Below are 17848 nucleotides of genomic sequence, written 5' to 3' on the forward strand. Positions count from 1 at the left end.
CAACAAAAGCTTCCAGAGGGAAGAAAAGCAGATGGCCCAAAGTATTTGCAGCCACTCGACATCAGTGTAAATCGTGCATTTAAGTTGGCGCTCCTTGTTCAGTGGGAGGCTTGGATGACAAGTGGGGAGAAATCCTTCACTAAAACGGGTCGCATGTGAAGAGCATCTTATGGTCAAGTCTGCCAGTGGGTCCTGACAGCGTGGAGCATTGTCAAAAAATCCACTATCATCAACGGGTTTGGAAAGGCTGGACTGCTGCGTGTTGAAGGGGCAGCATGAGCTCAGCGGGGTATTTGCCTCCAGATGAAAGTGACGAGAGCGACAATGAAAACGATCCAACATCGGATGAAGCAATTCTGAGGCTATTCATCTCCGACACCGAAGGAGATGACTTCAGTGGTTTCAGTGCACAGGAGGAGGAAGATAGTGACCAAGTTCATTTATTTCAATGTACCGGTAGGCACCTGTGGCTTATAGACATGTGCGGCGTATTTATGTACAAAATACAAATGTTTTAATAATTCAGTGGGTGCGGTTTATATTCAGGTGCGCTTAATAGTCCAGCAATTACGGTAGTCTGATGGAGAACATGGTGAGGGCCATACAATTGGAATAGTGTATATAACTGGAATAGTGTATATAACTAGAATAGTGTATATAACTAGAATAGTGTGTATAACTGGAATGGAGTATACAACTGGAATAGTGTATACAACTGGAATAGTGTATACAACTGGAATAGTGTATATAACTGGAATAGTGTATATAACTAGAATAAAACTGGAATAGTGTATATAACTGGAATAGTGTATATAACTGGAATAGTGTATATAACTGGAATAGTGTATATAACTAGAATAAAACTGGAATAGTGAATATAACTGGAATAGTGTATATAACTGGAATAGTGTATATAACTGGAATAGTGTATATAACTAGAATAAAACTGGAATAGTGAATATAACTGGAATAGTGTATACAACTGGAATAGTGTGTTCTGATTGAAGACAACCAGACCATCGATGCTGTGACACACAGGCAGACCCATACTGCACCTCTCCCCCCTTTCTAAAACGGTAAAACACAGAAGAACTACAGGAACTACCAAAGGACCCATTGTTTCTCAGCAGAGGGGACCTCATAATTGCCTGCTCATAATGTATATGAGGAGGGACGGTCAGTTAAGCTCTGTCTGTTTCCCATTTCCTCTTATGACAACAGATAAACAAGGCACAGCGTTCACAGAGGAGCATTTGACAAAAGGACTGTGTGTGACAGAGTGAGTGTCTTACCACGTTGGCTTGCCTGGCCTCCTCTATGTAGTGTCTATCAGTAGGTAGTTATCATGTATATAGACTGTATCTTACCACGTTGGCTTGCCTGGCCTCCTCTATGTAGTGTCTATCAGTAGGTAGTTATCATGTATATAGACTGTATCTTACCACGTTGGCTTGCCTGGCCTCCTCTATGTAGTGTCTATCAGTAGGTAGTTATCATGTATATAGACTGTATCTTACCACGTTGGCTTGCCTGGCCTCCTCTATGTAGTGTCTATCAGTAGGTAGTTATCATGTATATAGACTGTATCTTACCACGTTGGCTTGCCTGGCCTCCTCTATGTAGTGTCTATCAGTAGGTAGTTATCATGTATATAGACTGTATCTTACCACGTTGGCTTGCCTGGCCTCCTCTATGTAGTGTGTGGTGATGACGACTGATACTTTTCCAGTTTTCACAATCTCTACTAGATGCTGCCAGATCCTACAGGGACACATAACACAACTCAGTTTAAGGGCACATCCTATGGTCCCAAATGGCACCCTATTCTCTATAAAGGGCACTACTTACCAGAGCTCTATGAGCCCTGATAGTGCACTATAAAGGGAATAGGGTGCCATTTGACACACAGCCTTAGCCTTATGACCTGCCTGGGATTACCCTGACTGGACTGATTTGGCTGGGCTTTGTAACAGAGCACTGGTACCATGACACAATCAGATTATACACCCAGATACTTCCAACAGGATTTATACAGTCATTCTGAATGAGAGACTAAATGGATTCTGTAATGACAGGCAGAGAGTGTGTTTGACAGGTTCAGACTGTTGGAGACAGAGTGTTGTTCATAAACTAGACAGAGTGTTGTTCATAAACTACTCTGTTATCTTCAGACTGTTGGAGACATAGTGTTGTTCATAAACTACTCTGTTATCTTCAGACTGTTGGAGACAGAGTGTTGTTCATAAACTAGACAGAGTGTTGTTCATAAACTACTCTGTTATCTTCAGACTGTTGGAGACAGAGTGTTGTTCATAAACTACTCTGTTATCTTCAGACTGTTGGAGACAGAGTGTTGTTCATAAACTACTCTGTTATCTTCAGGCTGTTGGAGACAGAGTGTTGTTCATAAACTACTCTGTTATCTTCAGACTGTTGGAGACAGAGTGTTGTTCATAAACTACTCTGTTATCTTCAGACTGTTGGAGACAGAGTGTTGTTCATAAACTACTCTGTTATCTTCAGACTGTTGGAGACAGAGTGTTGTTCATAAACTACTCTGTTATCTTCAGACTGTTGGAGACAGAGTGTTGTTCATAAACTACTCTGTTATCTTCAGACTGTTGGAGACAGAGTGTTGTTCATAAACTACTCTGTTATCTTCAGACTGTTGGAGACATTCATTATATTGGATGTAAAAGGGGGAAATGTGAAGCAGGTGAATTGTTGTAGAAGTGTGTGTGTGTGTCCAGTACATACTTGGCTCTCAGCACAGGGTCCACCCCGACTGTGGGTTCATCCAGAATCAATAACTGGGGTTTTGAAGTAAGGCTGCTCCTAGAGACACCCTCCTTTTCTGCCCTCCGCTGTAAACACACACACACACACACACACACACACACACACACACACACACACACACACACACACACACACACACACACACACACACACACACACACACACACACACACACACACACACACACACACACACACACACACACACACACACACACACACACACACAATGTTACATAAAACACCTGATATATCTGATCCATCCAGCTGCATTTGTTTGACATGGGTCACACTCACTGGTTTCTCAGTGTAGTAGGTGTGTTAGCAGGGCTGGTAAGGCAGCAGAGAAACCCTGCAACATTAACCTTGTGAGGTAGATGTTTCTTGTACTACAGGGCAGTACTGGGTCCTTGTGAGGTAGGGGGGATGTTTATTGTACTACAGGGCAGCACTGGGTCCTTGTGAGGTAGGGGGGGTGTTTATTGTACTACAGGGCAGTACTGGGTCCTTGTGAGGTATAAGGGGGATGTTTATTGTACTACAGGGCAGCACTGGGTCCTTGTGAGGTATAAGGGGGATGTTTATTGTACTAAATATACAGGGCAGCACTGGGTCCTTGTGAGGTAGGGGGGATGTTTATTGTACTACAGGGCAGTACTGGGTCCTTGTGAGGTAGGGGGATGTTTATTGTACTACAGGGCAGCACTGGGTCCTTGTGAGGTACAAGGGGGATGTTTATTGTACTACAGGGCAGCACTGGGTCCTTGTGAGGTATAAGGGGGATGTTTATTGTACTACAGGGCAGCACTGGGTCCTTGTGAGGTATAAGGGGGATGTTTATTGTACTACAGGGCAGCACTGGGTCCTTGTGAGGTATAAGGGGGATGTTTATTGTACTACAGGGCAGCACTGGGTCCTTGTGAGGTAGGGGGGATGTTTATTGTACTACAGGGCAGTACTGGGTCCTTGTGAGGTAGGGGGATGTTTATTGTACTACAGGGCAGCACTGGGTCCTTGTGAGGTACAAGGGGGATGTTTATTGTACTACAGGGCAGCACTGGGTCCTTGTGAGGTATAAGGGGGATGTTTATTGTACTACAGGGCAGCACTGGGTCATTGTGAGGTATAAGGGGGATGTTTATTGTACTACAGGGCAGTACTGGGTCCTTGTGAGGTATAAGGGGGATGTTTATTGTACTACAGGGCAGCACTGGGTCCTTGTGAGGTATAAGGGGGATGTTTATTGTACTACAGGGCAGCACTGGGTCCTTGTGAGGTATAAGGGGGATGTTTATTGTACTACAGGGCAGTACTGGGTCCTTGTGAGGTATAAGGGGGATGTTTATTGTACTACAGGGCAGCACTGGGTCCTTGTGAGGTATAAGGGGGATGTTTATTGTACTACAGGGCAGCACTGGGTCCTTGTGAGGTATAAGGGGGATGTTTATTGTACTACAGAGCAGCACTGGGTCCTTGTGAGGTAACTACACCATGTGTATGTGTATGTGACAAATAAGAGCTGTTGGTTCTGTACAGTCAGGATACTGGGACTGAGAGCTGTTGGTTCTGTACAGTCAGGATACTGGGACTGAGAGCTGTTGGTTCTGTACAGTCAGGATACTGGGACAGAGAGCTGTTGGTTCTGTACAGTCAGAATACTGGGACTGAGAGCTGTTGGTTCTGTACAGTCAGGATACTGGGACAGAGAGCTGTTGGTTCTGTACAGTCAGGATACTGGGACTGAGAGCTGTTGGTTCTGTACAGTCAGGATACTGGGACAGAGAGCTGTTGGTTCTGTACAGTCAGGATACTGGGACTGAGAGCTGTTGGTTCTGTACAGTCAGGATACTGGGACTGAGAGCTGTTGGTTCTTCACAGTCAGGATACTGGGAATGAGAGCTGTTGGTTCTGTACAGTCAGAATACTGGGACTGAGAGCTGTTGGTTCTGTACAGTCAGGATACTGGGACTGAGAGCTGTTGGTTCTGTACAGTCAGGATACTGGGACAGAGTGCTGTTGGTTCTGTACAGTCAGAATACTGGGACTGAGAGCTGTTGGTTCTGTACAGTCAGGATACTGGGACAGAGAGCTGTTGGTTCTGTACAGTCAGGATACTGGGACTGAGAGCTGTTGGTTCTGTACAGTCAGGATACTGGGACTGAGAGCTGTTGGTTCTGTACAGTCAGGATACTGGGACTGAGAGCTGTTGGTTCTGTACAGTCAGGATACTGGGACTGAGAGCTGTTGGTTCTGTACAGTCAGGATACTGGGACTGAGAGCTGTTGGTTCTGTACAGTCAGGATACTGGGACTGAGAGCTGTTGGTTCTGTACAGTCAGGATACTGGGACTGAGAGCTGTTGGTTCTGTACAGTCAGTGAGGGAGTCTTCTTTTGGCATTGACATCTTGACAGATGTCTGTTGCAAAAACACAGCATTTTTACAGAAGCCGTGACACACAAACAGAAACTCACTCAGGAGGAAACTGTTTCCTTCTATTTCTAGCCATCTGAGCCTTGGCTGTAGCCTACTTTGTCCCCAGATCAAAATGGGATATACTAGTGTACTACTTACTAGTGACTGTTATCCAGCTGGACAGAGTGTAGAGACTATAGATGACTGTTATCCAGCTGGACAGAGTGTAGAGACTATAGATGACTGTTATCTAGCTGGACAGGTTGTAGAGACTATAGATGACTGTTATCAAGCTGGACAGAGTGAAGAGACTATAGATGACTGTTTCAAGCTGGACAGAGTAAAGAGACTATAGATGACTGTTATCAAGCTGGACAGAGTGTAGAGACTATAGATGTCTGTTATCCAGCTGGACAGAGTGTAGAGACTATAGATGACTGTTATCCAGCTTGACAGAGTGTAGAGACTGTAGATGACTGTTATCTAGCTGGACAGAGTGTAGAGACTGTAGATGACTGTTAGGACAGAGTGGAGAGACTATAGATGACTGTTATCCAGCTTGACAGAGTGAAGAGACTATAGATGACTGTTATCTAGCTGGACAGAGTGTAGAGACTATAGATGTCTGTTATCCAGCTAGACAGAGTGTGGAGACTATAGATGACTGTTATCTAGCTGGACAGAGTGAAGAGACTATAGATGACTGTTATCTAGCTGGACAGGGTGTAGAGACTATAGATGACTGTTATCCAGCTGGACAGAGTAAAGAGACTATAGATGACTGTTATCTAGCTGGACAGAGTGAAGAGACTATAGATGACTGTTATCCAGCTGGACAGAGTGTAGAGACTATAGATGACTGTTATCCACCTTGACAGAGTGTAGAGACTGTAGATGACTGTTATCTAGCTGGACAGAGTGAAGAGACTATAGATGACTGTTATCTAGCTGGACAGAGTGAAGAGACTATAGATGTCTGTTATCCAGCTGGACAGAGTGAAGAGACTATAGATGACTGTTATCCAGCTGGACAGAGTGTAGAGACTGTAGATGACTGTTATCCAGCTGGACAGAGTGAAGAGACTATAGATGACTGTTATCTAGCTGGACAGAGTGTAGAGACTATAGATGTCTGTTATCCAGCTAGACAGAGTGTGGAGACTATAGATGACTGTTATCTAGCTGGACAGAGTGAAGAGACTATAGATGTCTGTTATCCAGCTGGACAGAGTGAAGAGACTGTAGATGACTGTTATCCAGCTGGACAGAGTATAGAGACTATAGATGACTGGTATCCAGCTGGACAGAGTGAAGACACTATAGATGACTGGTATCCAGCTGGACAGAGTGAAGACACTATAGATGACTGTTATCCAGCTGGACAGAGTGAAGAGACTATAGATGAAGGTACATTATCATTTATACATAGTTTCTATTTGTTTTTTGTTATTTTAATGTCTATTGAGATTGTTTCCCCCCCTAATTAAAACAAATAAAAGAACAATGATATAAATGCAACCCATCTGTGGGCCATATTTAATGGGTTTGACACCACTGTGTTGACACGGTTGTGTTACCTGAGATTTCGGACTAGTTTGCTCTTCTGAGGTAGGTCCAGGAAGTCCACCAGGAAGTCCATGCGTGCCTGGGTGTCCGTAGATGACAGGCCGTGGATCCTTCCGAAGAACGTCAGGGTGTCACTGATGGTAAACTCATTGTACAACGCCAGGTCCTGAAGGAGAAACACAATGTTATGTCATGGTGTGTGTTGTGTTGATATCAAATCAAACTTTATTTATACAGCACATTTATTACAAAGGTGAGAAAGATAAAAAAAAAAACTAAACGTTTTCTATACAAATTTTAAATGAAGATAGACAAGAACTAAATTACGAGACAAATTAAAATGGTGTGGTTTGCTACAGTATGTTATGTTGACATATCATGTTGTCATGGTATTTATAGTCATATGTCAATACACTTCCATAGTGTCTAAAAGGTTAGGAGTTCATTTGGAACTGAGGTTTGTGCATCTGTCAAATCAAATCAAATCAAATCTTATTTGTCACATGCTTCGTAAACAACAGGTGTAGACTAACAGTGAAATGCTTACTTACGGGGCCCTTCCCAACAATGCAGAGAGAAAAATAGAACAATTATAACACGAGGAATAAATACACAATGAGTAATGATAACTTGGCTCTATACACGGGGTTGCCAGTATCGAGTCGATAGGTAATTGAGGTAGATATATAGGTATGGGTAAAGGGACTAGGCAACAGGTAATTGAGGTAGATATATAGGTATGGGTAAAGGGACTAGGCAACAGGTAATTGAGGTAGATATATAGGTATGGGTAAAGGGACTAGGCAACAGGTAATTGAGGTAGATATATAGGTATGGGTAAAGGGACTAGGCAACAGGTAATTGAGGTAGATATATAGGTAGGGGTAAAGGGACTAGGCAACAGGTAATTGAGGTAGATATATAGGTAGGGGTAAAGGGACTAGGCAACAGGTAATTGAGGTAGATATATAGGTAGGGGTAAAGGGACTAGGCAACAGGTAATTGAGGTAGATATATAGGTATAGGTAGGGGTAAAGGGACTAGGCAACAGGTAATTGAGGTAGATATATAGGTATGGGTAAAGGGACTAGGCAACAGGTAATTGAGGTAGATATATAGGTAGGGGTAAAGGGACTAGGCAACAGGTAATTGAGGTAGATATATAGGTAGGGGTAAAGGGACTAGGCAACAGGTAATTGAGGTAGATATATAGGTAGGGGTAAAGGGACTAGGCAACAGGTAATTGAGGTAGATATATAGGTAGGGGTAAAGGGAGGGGTAAAGGCAACAGGTAATTGAGGTAGATATATAGGTAGGGGTAAAGGGACTAGGCAACAGGTAATTGAGGTAGATATAAAAGGGATAGGTAGGATATATAGGTAAAGGGACTAGGCAACAGGTAATTGAGGTAGATATATAGGTAGGGGTAAAGGGACTAGGCAACAGGTAATTGAGGTAGATATATAGGTAGGGGTAAAGGGACTAGGCAACAGGTAAGGTAATTGAGGTAGATAGGTATAGGGTAGGGGTAAAGGGACTAGGCAACAGGTAATTGCAACAGGTAATTGAGGTAGATATATAGGTAGGGGTAAAGGGACTAGGCAACAGGATATATAGGTAGGGGTAAAGGGACTAGGCAACAGGTAATTGAGGTAGATATATAGGTAGGGGTAAAGGGACTAGGCAACAGGTAATTGAGGTAGATATATAGGTAGGGGTAAAGGGACTAGGCAACAGGTAATTGAGGTAGATATATAGGTAGGGGTAAAGGGACTAGGCAACAGGTAATTGAGGTAGATATATAGGTAGGGGTAAAGGGACTAGGCAACAGGTAATTGAGGTAGAGGTAGGGGTAAAGGGATAGGCAACAGGTAATTGAGGTAGATATATAGGTAGGGGGGACTAGGCAACAGGTAATTGAGGTAGATATATAGGTAGGGGTAAAGGGACTAGGCAACAGGTAATTGAGGTAGATATATAGGTAATTGGGTAGATATATAGGTAGGGACTAGGCAACAGGTAATTGAGGTAGATATATAGGTAGGGGTAAAGGGACTAGGCAACAGGTAATTGAGGTAGATATATAGGCAACAGGTATTGGGGTAAAGGGGGGACTAGGCAACAGGATAGATAATAAACAGTAGCAGCAGCGACGTACGTGACGAGTCAAAATAGTTAGTGTAAAAAAAAGGGTCAATGCAGATTGTCCGGGTAGCAATTGGTAAACTATTTAACTAACAACAGTCGTATGGCTTTGGTGTAGCAGCTGTTCAGGGTCCTGTTGGTTCTAGACTTGGTGCATCGGCAACACTTGCCTTGCGGTAGCAGAGAGAACAGTCTATGGCATGGGTGGCTGGAGTCTTTTACAATATTTAGGGTCTTCTTCTGACACCGCCTGGTATTGAGGTCCTGGATGGCAGGGAGCTCTGCCCCTGTGAAGTACTGGGACTGTATGCACTACCCTCTGTAGTGCCTTGAGGTCGGATGCCAAGCCGTTGCCATACCAAGCAGTGATGCAACAAGTCAAGATGCTCTCAATGGTGCAGCTGTAGAACCTTTTGAGGATCTGAGGGCCCATGCTAAATATTATTAGCCTCCTGAGGGGAGAGAGGAGTTGTCGTGCCTTCTTCATGACTGTGTTGGTGTGTGTGGACCATAATTATTACTTAGTGACGTGGACACCAAGGAAATTGAAGCTCTCGATGATGGGGGCGTGCTCGGCACTCCATTTCCTGTAGTCCATTATCAGCTCATTTGTCGTCTGTGATCAGGCCAACCACCATTGTGTCGTCAGCAAACTTAATGATGGTGTTGGAGTCGTGCGCGGCCACACAGTTGTGGGTGAACTGGAAGTACAGGAGGGGACTAAGCACGCAACCCTGAGGGGCCCCCGTGTTGAGGATCAGTGTGGCGGAGGTGTTGTTACCTACCCTCACCATCTGGGGGCAGCCCGTCAAGAAGTCCAGGATTCAGTTGCACAGGGAGGTGTTCAGTCCCAGGGTCCTGAGCTTAGTGATGAGCTTGGAGGGCTCTATGGTGTTGAACACAGAGCTGTAGTCTATGAACAGCATTCTCACATAGGTGTTCCTCTTGTCCAGGAGGGAAAGTGCAGTGTGGAGTGCGATAGAGATTGTGTCATCTATGAATCTATTTACCTGTGGTATGTTGTGTACCTATAAGTTAACAGTGTACCTGTGGCATGTACCCCACCATCCTCCCAGGGACCTGGTGACCAGGAAATGCGGGCGGCTTCCCCAACACGCTGATGTGCCCTCGGGAGATCTTCAGGGTTCCCACAATGCATTTCAACAGTGTGGTCTTCCCACACCCACTCGGACCCAGCAGGCCGTAGCTGTAAGATAACAGGAAGAACATTTGCAGTAAATCATACATATTACTACAGTATGATAGTATAGTATGATAGTAGTTTGATTGATAGTATAGTATGATAGTATATAGATATATAGATAGTATAGTATATCATAGTATTATAGTATATATGATAGTAGAGTATGATAGTATAGTATGATAGTATATCATAGTATTATAGTATAGTATGATAGTAGAGTATGATAGTATAGTATGATACAATAGTATAGTATGATAGTATAGTATGATATGATAGTATAGTATGATAGTATATCATAGTATTATAGTATAGTATGATAGTATAGTATGATACGATAGTATAGTATGATAGTATAGTATGATATGATAGTATAGTATGATAGTATATCATAGTATTATAGTATAGTATGATAGTAGAGTATGATAGTATAGTATGATACAATAGTATAGTATGATAGTATAGTATGATAGTTCCTCATATCATATTTATTATAGCCCTCTGATAGTATGATCCTTGTATAGTTTTATCTTCTTCAGATATGATAGTATAGTATGATAGTATAGTATGATATGTTATATCCAGGATTATTAGTATGATAGTATATCATAACAGTATATATAGTATATGATATGATAGTAGAGTATGATAGTATAGTATGATATAATAGTATAGTGTCATGTTTTGTCATATATTGTCTATGTTTGATATGTAGTATAGTATGATAGTATTCTGTTCATTTTCCCCTGCTGGTCTTATTAGGTTGATTACCCTCTTTCTATCAGTATGATAGTCTAGTATGATCCCTCTCTCTCTTCTCTCTGATAGTTCCGTTCCTGCTCCCAGCTGTTCCTCATTCTCCTAACTCACTCATTTACTCTTTTCACACCTGTCCCCTATTTTGCAGTCTGATTAGAGCCCCTATTTCTCCCCTTGTTTTGATAGTATAGTATGATAGTATAGTGATAGTATGTCGGATCCTTGTATGATGTATCAGTATAGCTGTTCTGTGTCCTGGTCTCGCCCTGTGACAGTATGATATTTGTCTATGACTTATAGATGATATGACAGTATAGTATGATATGACAGTATAGTATGTCTAGTATGATATGACAGTATAGTATGATATGACATTATAGTATGATATGACCTTATAAGATAACCTGCAGTCAGTATAGTATGATATGACATTATAGTATGATATGACAGTATAGTATGATATGCTACTATTATAGTGGATTTAAGTTTTTCCTGTTTTGTTTTCTCAGTATGTTATATCCAGGATTATTACTTTTGTCTTATACTGGAATAAAGACTGACAGTATTATGACAGTATAGTATGATATGACAGTATTTGGGTATCATTCACCAGCATAACAGTATAGTATGATATAGTATAGTATGATATGATATACATATAGTATGATATTATATCATAGTATTATAGTATAGTATGACAGTATAGTATGATATGACAGTATAGTATGATAGTATATCATAGTATGATAGTATAGATACGATAGTATAGTATCAGTATAGTATAGTATTATGATATGACAGTATAGTATGTATATAGTATGATAGTATAGTATGATAGTATAGTATATATAGTATGACAGTATAGTATGATAGTACAGTATAGTATGATATACAGTATAGTATGATATGACAGTATAGTATGACAGTATAGTATGACAGTATAGATATGATAGTATAGTATGATATGATAGTACAGTATGATAGTATAGTATGATATGACAGAATAGTATGATAGTATCAGTATGATAGTAGTATGAGATGATATGATAGTATAGTATGATAGTATCGTATGATATATGTATAGTATGAAAGTATATCATAGTATATCATATTATGATAGTATAGTATGACAGTATAGTATGATATGTATAGTATAGTATAGTATGATATGACAGTATATATATGATAGTATGATATGACAGTATAGTATGACAGTATAGTATGATATGACAGTATAGTATGATAGTACAGTATGATAGTATAGTATGACAGTATAGTATGATATGACAGTATAGTATGATATGACAGTATAGTATGACAGTATAGTATGACAGTATAGTATAGTATGATATGACAGTATAGTATGACAGTATAGTATGATATGACAGTATAGTATGATAGTACAGTATGATAGTATAGTATGAGATGATATGATAGTATAGTATGATAGTATCGTATGATATAATAGTATAGTATGAAAGTATATCATAGTATATCATATTATGATAGTATAGTATGACAGTATAGTATGATACGCCAGTATGATAGTACAGTATGTAATCTGTATAACTCAGTATGGTCTGACTCTTAAGCATAACTCACATAACTGACATAACATGAAAGACCATTACATATTAATAACATGTAAGACCAGTACATATTAATACCATGTAAGTCCATTACATATTAATAACATGTAAGAACATTACATATTAATAACATGTAAGTCCATTGCATATTAATACCATGTAAGTCCATAACTTTTAGCGGTATTAACATGCTCTGTCTTACTGCGGGGTGAAGTGGTGTTTTGACTTATCCTGGACACTCAGGACAACCTTTTCTGATTGAATACCCCACAGGGCAGTACGCACTACTGAGGTCAGTGTCATGGTGTAAGGTTAGCGTTAGGACTGGGTAAGGTTTACTCACATCTGTCCCTGTGGTACGGTCAAGTTGAGGTTACTCAGGACTTTGAGTTCACCGTACGACCGACACACTTCCCGACACCGGATCGCCGAACCCCCCCAGCCCCGGGGAGGGGGGAGGAGCTTCCTCGTCTGCCTTCATCCTTCCCTCCGCCAACTGGAAGACGAAAAACAAATGTAAAAAAATCCATCACCCCCCTTCACAGCATTATGGCCCAGTGTTGTGAATAGGGTTTCTTTCCCAAAATTCCCAAGTTTTCCCGAAACCCCAGTTAGAAGATTCATGGAATCAGGAAGGAATAGGTAGGAAATCCCGGAATCCTCCAACCAGGGTTTCAGGAAAACCTGGGAATTTGGGGAAAGTTACCCGAATGTTGCAGCCCAAGTAGCAATTGAGGGAGAACAGCCGGGGGCAGGACGTGAACCGGCGACTATGGTTACGGGCAAGTGTACTACCACCTATGGCATTAAGGGTCTCGTTGCAGAAACAGACGCAGTAGTACATACAGGGAAAACACACCAGGCTGCGTTACAAAGGGCACCACCACATTCCAGACGTAGTGCACTATCTTTGGCCAGAGCCCATATAGGACCCTGGTCAAAAGTAGTGCACTATCTTTGGCCAGAGCCCATATAGGACCCTAGTCAAAAGTAGTGCACTATCTTTGGCCAAAGCCCATATAGGACCCTGGTCAAAATATGGAAAATAGGTTGTCATTTGGGATGCAGACCAACTAAGGACTTGCTCATTACGGACAACAGAAAGTGAACTAAATGACATCTTCTCAGCAACTAGCTGCCATGAATCTGTGTCTGTGTCCTGTAGCAGACCTGTGTTGAAATATTATTTGAAAATAATTTCAAATGCTTTCTCTGTGCTTGATTGATCTTGCCTAGTTTAATGGGACCAATAGAATAGTCCCACAACTGTAAACCCTGCCCATCTGGCACTCCAGGCAGGCTAAAGCAAACGATCAAAGTATTTGAGAGAGTTCAAAACAGAATATGAACCCAGGTCTGGTGGTGGCTTGCATTGAATCTAGGTCGTAGAGCAACCCAGACTGGCATCCTATTCCCTACGTAGCGCACAACTTTTCACCAAGGCCCATAGGGATATAGTGGTCTATATAGGGAATAGGGTACCATTTGGGACGCACCCTGGTTCAAAATCATCTTTAATCCCTGCCTCCTTTCCCTGGGTTCCCTTGTTTGTCTCCCTTTAACTGTGTTAGCTTCCCCTGTTTGTCTCCCTTTCTCTGTGTTGGCTTCCCTTGTTTGTCTCCCTTTCTCTGTGTTGGCTTCCCCTGTTTGTCTCCCTTTCTCTGTGTTGGCTTCCCTGTTTGTCTCCCTTTCTCTGTGTCGGCTTCCCTTGTTTGTCTCCCTTTCTCTGTGTTGGCTTCCTTGTTTGTCTCCCTTCTCTGTGTTGGCTTCCCCTGTTTGTCTCCCTTTCTCTGTGTTGGCTTCCCCTGTTTGTCTCCCTTACTCTGTGTTGGCTTCCCTTGTTTGTCTCCCCTTCTCTGTGTTGGCTTCCCTTGTTTGTCTCCCCTTCTCTGTGTTGGCTTCCCTTGTTTGTCTCCCCTTCTCTGTGTTGGCTTCCCGTTCTCCCTCACATAATCCAACATCTTTCATTCCACTGTGACGAGATTAGAGGGAAACCACTCCGTAATCTGACTCATTCGATCAAGGTCACCTTCTTTGACACAATTCCACATGGCAGCATATGTACAGACCGGTACTATTGTTATAATAGTAATAGCCAGGACATTGTTGTGCTGTAATAACGTTGTAATATAGGATATTGATAAGTGAGACATTATAAAGCCCATCTACACAGACAGACGTATTCATTCACTGTAAGGGAATTTGTCCATGGTTCTATTCTTTCTGCTCGAAGTTCAACATTTTTATTAATCAAATTGCAGACCGCAAATGATCTGAAATACTTGATATTAACAGATTAAAGAGTCCAGTTCAAGTTTAAAGAAGAAGAAAATTGTAAAAAAGTAATTTGAGCCATCCAACAAGATGTTGAAGTAAACTACTGTGTTCACCAGATTACTTCAAATTAAGAAAATAAATTGGAAGCCAGGTAGGCTACATTTGATGCTAACGACGAGTGTCACACCGATTTGACGTTATTATATCAGATACCCACTGATACTGTACTATACGTTTAACCTACCTAATCTTTGAAAGAGGGACAATCACAAACTATATAAAAACACGAAAACACACGCTGAATGCTTAATTTAGCCAACTAGGAATAACAGCTTGTCCAACATTGTGACAGGGACTCACCTGAAATAGTCCTTCTCCCCAAGGAGACGTTTAGTAGCCTACTGGGGATGAAGAGCAACAATGTAGCCACCTGTACTGTAGTCTGTGTGTGTCTGCCTGGCCAACGGTGTAGGTAGGTTATATTGCAACGTGGTAGAGCAGGTTGTTTCGAGAAGGGAGAAGTCTCTCCCTGGAATACATGCACCTGTTATTCTACTACTAAATTACATTAACAAGAGAATTAGCGAGACAAATTATAAACTAGAAAAACAAACCACGACACTCCTACCACGACACCTTCCTATGATTTTCTTCAGTTTAGGTAGCCTATATATGGCCGCGGGACTCCATCGTAATAAACGGAGCAGTCATATATTCTGTTGTAACTAACAGCAAATTCATTTATAGGCGCAATAACATTCCAACTGGTGCCGGTTCGCTCTTTCGTGAATCAGCAGTGCATTTATCCAAAGCTAATTTAGCCTGTCTGCTATCATCACAATCCGATACAGAATATAGAACAGGCTTTCGCTCTCCAGTCATCTTGTAGACAAAAACTACCTTACAGAGAGCCGGCCAACTTCCGCTTCACAGCACGTCCAAAACGGAGCATGTCGGACTCTGTCGGTTCGCACAACTAGCGCAGTTATTCTACAATTGACCATGAATTCGGCAGCGAAAGCGTTATGCATGCATGACCTGTGATGCGTGTTGGTGCCTGGCTATTTTTATACATCGGTTGGCTACATGCCGGTATAGACAGCTGCTAGGTTTTCATGTCATTTCAAATCAATGCTTCTTTTACAAACGCCGCAGGGCACTTCCACTCTGCACCAGACATTCCATTTTTATGCCCACAGGAACGGAATTCAAACACGCGTCTCCTTTTATTCCATCACTATCTTTTCCCACATCCTAAGGATGTCCCTGTGTACTGGGCCTATGGTGCTTTTTTCTGAAATGCTAATTGTCTATGGAGTTATTTCAGCATATACATATCAGCGTTAGCCGTATTGCATTGTCAGATCTTCCATAAAACACCCTCACTAAATAATGACCCCATGTATCCATCTTTGCCGGCTTACAAACGTCGCATACCTGCTCCTCCATCTCGGTGCATTCGGGCGGTCCTCCTGTCGTTGCAGCATCATCCGCGGCTGCTGCCTCAGAGGCCATGGTCGTCGGTTGGCGGGAGATGCATCCAGCCTCAGCTCCCCAGCAGATGGCCTCACTAAAATCAATAGGATACTATCTCCATCTACTGGCGGTGAAGGAAAGGGAACTAGGAAAGGTGTCTGAAAACAGACCAATACTATTTTTTATTAGCAAGCATCAAATGCAAACAATACAGGCAATAATACAAACATGTATAAACATGTTCAGTAACATCTGACCACACAAACAAGAGCCAATGCATTTACATAATATCAACAGAAAAGTGCCTTAGGCCAAATTAATTAAGATTATGTGTCTGAAAATTTCAGATGAGACAATACTTTTTCCAATGGGAGTAACAAAAAAAAAGTGTGCATCAACTATATCGTTTATGGTCATGCCTGTCTAAACCGCCCCTCTGTGTGAGCATCAGAACCACTGAACCCAACTCTTACCTGACCCGCACAGCCTGCAGAGATGAGAGAGGCCACACACTCTAGATAGAGATAGAGAGAGAGGACACACACACACACACTTTGAAATTAAAATATGTCACTCTAAATAGCATCTGCTGAATGACAAAAATGTAATGTGTAAATGTTATTGTGTGTTACTTAGCCTGCCCCTCCAACCTAACCTTCACAGGGCTACCCCTGCCCCTCCAACCTAGCCTTCACAGGGCTACCCCTGCCCCTCCGACCTAGCCTTCACAGCGCTACCCCTGCACCTCCAGCCTAGCCTTCACAGGGCTACAGCTGCCCTTGCAATTAGCCTTCACGTGGCTACCCCTATGCCCTCCAACAAAGCCTTCACAGTGCTACTGCCCCTCTAACCAAGCCTTCAAAGGGCCTGTCTGCAGCTGTAAATCCAGGAGTGGCCTCCATTGCCACCAAAAGTCTCACAAGTAAAGGAAAAAAGGCACAATGGATTCCATAAGCAAGTAAATGTGTTTTTTCCATGTTAGATGCTGGATGCAGCTGTAGGGAGGGTTACAGTCCTGCCTGAAAGTAGCAGGGAGAGCCAGTAGGAGGTGTAGAACAACTGACTGAGGCCCTCACACAACAGTCCACATAACTCCTCTCCAGTGAGAATGCTCCCATTCGGCTGCTCTGGTCTGGAGAGGCTCCCGCTCGGCTGCTCTGGTCTGGAGAGGCTCCCGCTCGGCTGCTCTGGTCTGGAGAGGCTCCCGCTCGGCTGCTCTGGTCTGGAGAGGCTCCCGCTCGGCTGCTCTGGTCTGGAGAGGCTCCCGCTCGGCTGCTCTGGTCTGGAGAGGCTCCCGCTCGGCTGCTCTGGTCTGGAGAGGCTACCGCTCGGCTGCTCTGGTCTGGAGAGGCTCCCGCTCGGCTGCTCTGGTCTGGAGAGGCTACCGCTCGGCTGCTCTGGTCTGGAGAGGCTCCCGCTCGGCTGCTCTGGTCTGGAGAGGCTCCCGCTCGGCTGCTCTGGTCTGGAGAGGCTTCCGCTCGGCTGCTCTGGTCTGGAGAGGCTCCCGCTCGGCTGCTCTGGTCTGGAGAGGCTACCGCTCGGCTGCTCTGGTCTGGAGAGGCTCCCGCTCGGCTGCTCTGGACTGGAGAGGCTCCCGCTCGGCTGCTCTGATCTGGGTATGCCC

The 17848-nt window shown here is 42.9% G+C and overlaps 1 pseudogene; it reads right to left on the reverse strand.

The window, feature by feature from the left end:
* LOC124028583 overlaps positions 1 to 16263 on the reverse strand; it is a 30388-nt pseudogene extending 14125 nt beyond the window's left edge.
* Positions 16264 to 17848: the final 1585 nt, after the last annotated feature.

The sequence above is a fragment of the Oncorhynchus gorbuscha genome, unplaced genomic scaffold (assembly GCF_021184085.1).
Source record: "Oncorhynchus gorbuscha isolate QuinsamMale2020 ecotype Even-year unplaced genomic scaffold, OgorEven_v1.0 Un_scaffold_4462, whole genome shotgun sequence".
NCBI classification, from domain to species: Eukaryota; Metazoa; Chordata; class Actinopteri; order Salmoniformes; family Salmonidae; genus Oncorhynchus; species Oncorhynchus gorbuscha.